The following is a 7760-nucleotide window of genomic DNA, read 5'->3' on the forward strand; positions in this document are numbered from 1 at the left end:
ACGTGGATAGGAGAGCGAGAGAGACGTGGATAGGAGAGCGAGAGAGACGTGGATAGGAGAGCGAGAGAGACGTGGAGAGGAGAGAGCGAGAGAGACGTGGATAGGAGAGCGAGAGAGACGTGGAGAGGAGCGAGCGAGAGAGACGTGGAGAGGAGCGAGCGAGAGAGACGTGGAGAGGAGAGAGCGAGAGAGACGTGGATAGGAGAGCGAGAGAGACGTGGATAGGAGAGCGAGAGAGACGTGGAGAGGAGAGAGCGAGAGAGACGTGCAGAGGAGAGAGCGAGAGAGACGTGGAGAGGGGAGGGAGACGGGGAAAGGAGAATGAAATGGAGAGAGGAGAGGGAGAAGAGGCATGAAAAAGGAGATTGGGAGGGAGGGAGAAGGGGGGAGAGGGAGAAGAGAGGGAGGGGGAAAAGAAGAGAGGGAGGAGAAGAGGAGAGGGAAAAGAGGAGGGGGGAAGAAGAGAGGGATGAGAAGAGGAGAGGAAAAGGAGAGGGAGAGGAAAAAGAATAAGAATAGAGGGAGAAGAGGAGGGAGAGGGAGAACAGGAGGGGGAGGAGAGGGAGAAGAAGAGGGGGATAAGAGGAGAGCGAGGGAAAAGAGGTGAGAGGGGAAAACAAAGAGAGGGAGGGAAGAGGAAAAGAGGAGAGGGAGGAGTAGAGGAGAGGGAGAAAGAGGGAAAAGAGGAAGAAGATGAGGAGTAGAGGGAAGGAGGAGGGAGAAGAGGGGAGGGAGGAGAAGAGGAGAGAGATGGAAAAGAGGAAAGAGAGGGAGAGGGAGAAGAGGAGAGGGAGACACGTGGAGAGGGAGAAGAGGAGAGAGAGCTAGACGTGACAAGGAGAGAGCGAGAGACGTGGAGAGGAGAGGGAGAGCGAGAGACGAGGAGAGAGCGAGAGACGTGGAGAGAGAGAGACGAGGAGAGAGCGAGAGACGTGGAGAGAGCGAGAGAGATGTGGAGAGGAGAGAGCGAGAGAGACGTGGATAGGAGAGAGAGACGTGGAGAGGAGAGAGACGTGGAGAGGAGAGCGAGAGACTAGGAGAAGGAGGGACATAGAGAGAGAGCAAGAAACGTAGAGAGGAGAGACATGGATAGGAGAAAGAGAGACATGTAGAGGCGAGGAGAGCGACGTGGAGAGGAGAGCGAGAGAGAGACGTGGGGAGGAGAGCAAGAGAGAGACAAGGAGAGTAGAAAGAGAGACGTAGAGAGAGAGCGAGAGACGTGTAGAGGAGAGAGAGGCGTGGAGAGGAGAGCGAGAGACTAGGACGGAGAGAGAGATGTGGAGAGGAGAGAGAGACGTAGAGGAGAGAGCGAGAGAGACGTGGATAGGAGAGCGAGAGAGACGTGGATAGGAGAGCGAGAGAGACGTGGAGAGGAGAGAGCGAGAGAGACGTGGAGAGGAGAGCGAGAGAGACGTGGAGAGGAGAGAGCGAGAGAGACGTGGAGAGGAGAGAGCGAGAGAGACGTGGAGAGGAGAGAGCGAGAGAGACGTGGAGAGGAGAGAGCGAGAGAGACGTGGATAGGAGAGCGAGAGAGACGTGGAGAGGAGAGCGAGAGAGACGTGGAGAGGAGAGCGTGGAGAGAGAGCGTGAGAGGGAGAGCGAGAGAGACGTGGAGAGGACAGAGCGAGAGAGACGTGGAGAGGAGAGCGAGAGAGACGTGGATAGGAGAGAGCGAGAGAGACGTGGAGAGGAGAGAGCGAGAGAGACGTGGATAGGAGAGCGAGAGAGACGTGGAGAGAGCGAGAGAGACATGCAGAGGAGAGAGCGAGAGAGACATGCAGAGGAGAGAGCGAGAGAGACGTGGAGAGGGGAGGGAGACGGGGAAAGGAGAATGAAATGGAGAGAGGAGAGGGAGAAGAGGCATGGAAAAGGAGATTGGGAGGGGGAGAAGAAGGGAGATGAAAAGGGTTTGAATACGTGACAGTGATGTAGTGTCAGTCTTAGCATGGCTCATTGCCAGTAATGTCTTCCATATTTCTGTCTTATGGGACTCCCAATCACGGCCGGATGTGATACAGCTTGGCTTTGAACCAGGGACTGTAGTAACACCTCTTGCACTGAGATGCAGTGCCTTATACCGCTGCGCCACTCGGGATTCCTATATAATGCTCTGCTTTTGACCAACACCCTACTCGTCCTGGTCATAAGTAGTGTATTATATAGGGAATAGGGGCCCATTTCAGATGCACCCAGAGTCTCAAGCAGCATTGAATGCATGGTCCCCCCAGTTTGTATTAGATAGTCAGGTGCTTGGACCCTACCATGCCAGGTAGGATCCAGATTAACCCAGTCCAACCAGCACCTTGGCTCGACACAAAATGTGGTTGTCAAGCAGTTTGTCCAGGTGGCCCTCAGTACATCACTACATCTACAGTACATTTGTTGAATGCAAGTGTTGGTGTCAGGCAGAATAAAGGGAGAGTATGTGGTTAGGAGGTGAAGGGAGGGTTTTACTTCAGAGCGAGAAGGAGAAAGGCCACTGGCTACGTAGCTACATGGTAGTTAACTTTCACTGTATGTGTCCCTGAGCTGGAGATAGGGTGTCTGTCTTTGTGTAGGAGGTGGGGGTAGCAAGCTATGATGCCGGTGTTTGTTGAGCCATCTCTCCCACCCCTACCCACCAGTGTTTTGTTTCAGGATATAGAAACTTAGAGAAAGGTGGCTATAGACTTAGAGAAAGGTGGATATAGACTTAGAGAAAGGTGGATATAGACTTAGAGAAAGGTGGATATAGACTTAGAGAAAGGTGGATATAGACTTAGAGAAAGGTGGATATAGACTTAGAGAAAGGTGGATATAGACTTAGAGAAAGGTGGATATAGACTTAGAGAAAGGTGGATATAGACTTAGAGAAAGGTGGATATAGACTTAGAGAAAGGTGGATATAGACTTAGAGAAAGGTGGATATAGACTTATTGGATATAGACTTAGGAAAGGTGGATATAGACTTAGAGAAAGGTGGATATAGACATATGACTAGATGGATATAGACTTTGGATATAGACTTAGAGAAAGGTGGATATAGACTTAGAGAAAGGTGGATATAGACTTAGAGAAAGGTGGATATAGACTTAGAGCTGTGGATATAGACTTAGAGTGGATATAGACTTAGAGAAAGGTAGATATAGACTTAGAGAAAGGTGGATATAGACTTAGAAAAGGTGGATATAGACTTAGAGAAAGGTGGATATAGACTTAGAGAAAGTGGATATAGACTTAGAGAAAGGTAGATATAGACTTAGAGAAAGGTGGATATAGACTTAGAGAAAGGTGGATATAGACTTAGAGGGTGGATATAGACTTAGAAAAGGCATCCTTAGGTTTCCCTCTTCCCAGCAATGTCATTATTACCGGTGGAAACCCTTCCCAATGGTCACCCGGTGTGTGTGTGTGTGTGTGTGTGTGTGTGTGTGTGTGTGTGTGTGTGTGTGTGTGTGTGTGTGTGTGTGTGTGTGTGTGTGTGTGTGTGTGTGTGTGTGTGTGTGTGTGTGTGTGTGTGTGTGTGTGTGTGTGTGTGTGTGTGTGTGTGTGTGTGTGTGTGTGTGTACACGCGTGCGTGCATTCATCCAGGATCTTAGCATTGCTAGATTATGTTTTCCCAGTGCAGGCTCTGTGTAGCTAATGATGTTGGCTGTGAAGTTGAGTCTGGCAGTAGATCCTGGGCTACAGAGCACATCTCTACACCTCTCAGATAGTCTAAAAAGCCTCCCAGTAGACGTCGCCCCAGCTCTCCCCGGTAGACGTCGACCCCCAACTCTCCCCGGTAGACGTCGACCCCCAACTCTCCCCGGTAGACGTCGACCCCCATCTCTCCCCGGTAGACGTCGACCCCCAACTCTCCCCGGTAGACGTCGACCCCCAACTCTCCCGGTAGACGTCGACCCCCATCTCTCCCCGGTAGACGTCGACCCCAACTCTCCCCGGTAGACGTCGACCCCAACTCTCCCCGGTAGACGTCGACCCCCAACTCTCCCCGGTAGACGTCGACCCCCATCTCTCCCCGGTAGACGTCGACCCCCATCTCTCCCCGGTAGACGTCGACCCCCAACTCTCCCCGGTAGACGTCGACCCCCATCTCTCCCCGGTAGACGTCGACCCCCATCTCTCCCCGGTAGACGTCGACCCCCAACTCTCCCGGTAGACGTCGACCCCCAACTCTCCCCGGTAGACGTCGACCCCCAACTCTCCCCGGTAGACGTCGACCCCCAACTCTCCCCGGTAGCAGTCGACCCCCAACTCTCCCCAGTAGCAGTCGACCCCCAACTCTCCCCGGTAGACGTCGACCCCCAACTCTCCCCAGTAGCCCAGTAACCCCCAACTCTCCCCACTAACCCAGCTCCCTGGAAAGATAAGTCCAGCCAGAGAGCCTGTTTCTAGCTGCTGATTAGATAAATCTGCTTTGAAGGTCTTCCATGGTGCTGGTGTTGTCGAGGACTGAGGAATCAGAAACGCTCCTTCTAATCTAGGTTAACAGGGATTCCTCCTGCCTGACATACACTGGTGTGTGGGGTTGTGGGTGTTAGGCAGTTATTTATCCCTGTTCTGCTTTACTTCACACTCTGAAATACAGAACAAACATTACCATTTTAAAAAATGTAAAAAAAATCGAATGAATTGTTGCTAGGTAACGTTCACCAGCGCTAGTCAGCTGTACTTGCGGCAAAACTCATCCTATATCTTGTTCTCCATCTTCTTTTCAAATAGGGAGTCAAAATGTTTTCAGCACTTTTATATCCATGACTGATCAAAACTAATTTTCTCATGGCTCTCTCTTGTCCCTCTGCAGCAGACATGGTGAGCAATATTGGAACATTACATTGCAATAAAGTCGCAGTATTGAATCACAATACATATAGAATCTTGAGAATCACAATTCATATCTTATTGGCACCTAAGTATCCCAGTAATATTGTATGTTGAGATCCCTGCACTTGGGCCAAGATACACATAAGCAGACCAAGTACAGTAAGGCTGCGTTTAAACAGGCAGACAAATTCTGATATTTTGCCCAATTATGGGCAAAAGAGCTGATCTGATTGGTCAAAAGATCAGAGTTGGGCTGCCTGTGTAAACTCAACCTATGTGTACACCCTCAGACACACCTTTACACGCAGAAGGTACACAGAACACAGACAGGCATACGGGACTGAGGTTATGTAAACTGCTCTGACTAACATGGCCATTGTCTGTACAGTACTGAGCTGCCTGCTCTCAGGAGGTCAGCTAGAGGGCTCCATCCAGGGGCCTCTCTCTCTCTCTATCCCGCTCTCTCGCTTTAACCCAACTCTCTTTTTCTCCCACTCTTTCACTCATTGCTCTCTCTCTCTCTTTCTGTGAGGATGTACAGGGTGAACCGTTCAACCCTCGACTCCTTGCCCACAGAACAAATAAGCCCTCTTCATCAGAGAGCCTGTCCCCCTTTGCCTCAGTTGTCTGTTGATGAGAAGAAAGAAGGAGCCTCTAACTGGTCTCTACAGAACTGTGCACCAGCTAGCTCAGTACACTACCTTACCAAGAATACTCAGATGGAAAGAGGTCTATACTAGCCTATGCAACAAGGACATAAGTAATGCAGGGGGTCAGATGCATATTCTAATCGACATCAAATAGAAAGAAGTACTATTAATAAATGAGGGATTATGCCTATTAAGTATTCACACCCCTTTACTTTTTCTAAATGTTGTCGTTACAGCCTGAATTTAAAATGGATTAAATGTAGATTTTGTCTCACTGATCTACACACAATACCCCATAATGTCAAAGTGGAATTTTGTAGAACGTTTTAGAAACATTTATAAAATTAAGCTGAAATGTCTTCAGTCAATAAATATTTAACCCTTTTGTTATGGCAAGCCTAAATAAGTTCAGGAGTAAAAATGTGCTTAAGAAATCACATAATTAGTTTCAGTAATAGTGGTTAACATAGTTTTGGAATAACTGCCCCATCTCTGTACCCCACACATACAATAATTATCTGTAAGGTACCTTAATCGAGTAGTGAATTTCAAGTACAAATTCAGCCACAAAGAACAGGGAGGTTTTTTAATGCCTCGCAAAGAACGGTGATTGGTAGATGTGTAAAGAATTTTAAAAAGCAGACACTGAATATCTCTTTGCGCATGGTGAAGTTATTAATGACACTTTGGATGGTGCATCAATACACCCAGTCACTACAAAGATACAGGTGTCCTTCCTAACTCAGTTGCCAGAGAGGAAGGAAATTGCTCAGGGATTTTACCATGAGGCCAATGGTGATTTTTAAAACAGTTATAGTTTAATGGCTGTGATGGGAGAAAACTGAGGATGGATCAAAAACCTTGTAGTTACTCCACAATAGTAAACTAATTGAGTGAAAAGAAGGAAGCCTGTACAGAATAAAAAATATTACAAAACATGCATCCTGTTTGCAACAATGCACTTAAGGTAATACTGCAAAAACATATTTAAGAAATTTACTTTTTGTCCTGAATACAAAGCATTATGTTTGGGGCAAATCGAACACAACACATCATGGAGTACTTCTCTTCATATTTTCAAGCATGGTGGTGGCTGCATCATGTTATGGGTATGCTTGTATCGGCAAGGACTAGAGTGTGTTTTAGGATAAACAGAAAATGAATAAGCACATGCAAAGTCCTCGAGGAAAACCTGGTTCAGTCTGCTTTTCAACAGACACTGGTAGACAGATTCACCTTTCAGCAGGACAATAACCACAAATACAAGGCCAAATCTACACTGGAAATGCTTACCAAGACGACACAGAATGTTCCTGAGTGGCCTAGTTACAGTTTGGACTTAAATCTGCTTTAAAATCTATGACAAGACTTGAAAATGGCTGTCTAGCAATGATCAACAATCAATTTAACAGAGCTTGAAGTAAATATTGTACAATCCAGGTGTACAAAGTTCTTAGAGCCTTACAAAGAAATACTCACACCTGTAATCACTGCCATAGGGGATTTTATCATGTATTGACTCAGGGGTGTGAACACTTATGTAAATGAGATTCATTTTCAATAAATTAGCAAACATTTTTAAAAACATGTTTTCACTTTGTCATTATAGGGTATTGTATGTAGATTGGTGAGAACATTTTTTAATTCAGGCTGAAACAACAAAATGTGGAATAAGTCAAAGGGTATTAATACTTTCTGAAAGCACTGTACATGTCAGATCATCTAGGGTGGATCATAGCTGGGAACACAACTCTTCTAAGTAACAGGTCAGCTTGATACAACTCCCCTACTATACAGGTATTTGGCCTGAGGATGGAGGGACAGGACACAGCAGGGATGTTTGAACAATTGCCAGGTCATTGTCCTCACTCACGACACCAGCAGTTTATATAAACCCTAAACCCCTCCTTACCCCGTGCTCACAGAGTGAACCCAGGGACAGACACATTCACAGAGTGAACCCAGGGACAGACACATTCACAGAGTGAACCCAGGGACAGACACATTCACAGAGTGAACCCAGGGACAGACACATTCACAGAGTGAACCCAGGGACAGACACATTCACAGAGTGAACCCAGGGACAGACACATTCACAGAGTGAACCCAGGGACAGACACATTCACAGAGTGAACCCAGGGACAGACACATTCACAGAGTGAACCCAGGGACAGACACATTCTCTCGCTCTCTTTCCCCCTGCTCTCTCTCCCTCCCCAGGCCCCATACAGTGAGCTATCTTCGTCTATGCCCTCACTCACTGTGCCTGAGTGTACTCCCACACTGGCTGAGTGTACCGCCACA

At 47.6% G+C, this 7760-nt stretch overlaps 1 protein-coding gene and 1 long non-coding RNA gene across 14 annotated transcripts in view; both read left to right on the forward strand.

Moving 5' to 3' along the window:
* Positions 1–7760, forward strand: part of LOC118397982 (focal adhesion kinase 1) — a 187769-nt gene that overhangs the window by 71150 nt on the left and 108859 nt on the right. The window lies entirely within an intron of this gene.
* LOC127909314 (uncharacterized) lies at positions 1841–3274 on the forward strand. Its single transcript, XR_008070758.1, has 3 exons — positions 1841–2900; positions 3016–3059; positions 3227–3274. It is a non-coding gene; the product is annotated as an uncharacterized LOC127909314 (long non-coding RNA).

Source organism: Oncorhynchus keta, chromosome 19 (assembly GCF_023373465.1).
Source record: "Oncorhynchus keta strain PuntledgeMale-10-30-2019 chromosome 19, Oket_V2, whole genome shotgun sequence".
Taxonomy (NCBI): domain Eukaryota; kingdom Metazoa; phylum Chordata; class Actinopteri; order Salmoniformes; family Salmonidae; genus Oncorhynchus; species Oncorhynchus keta.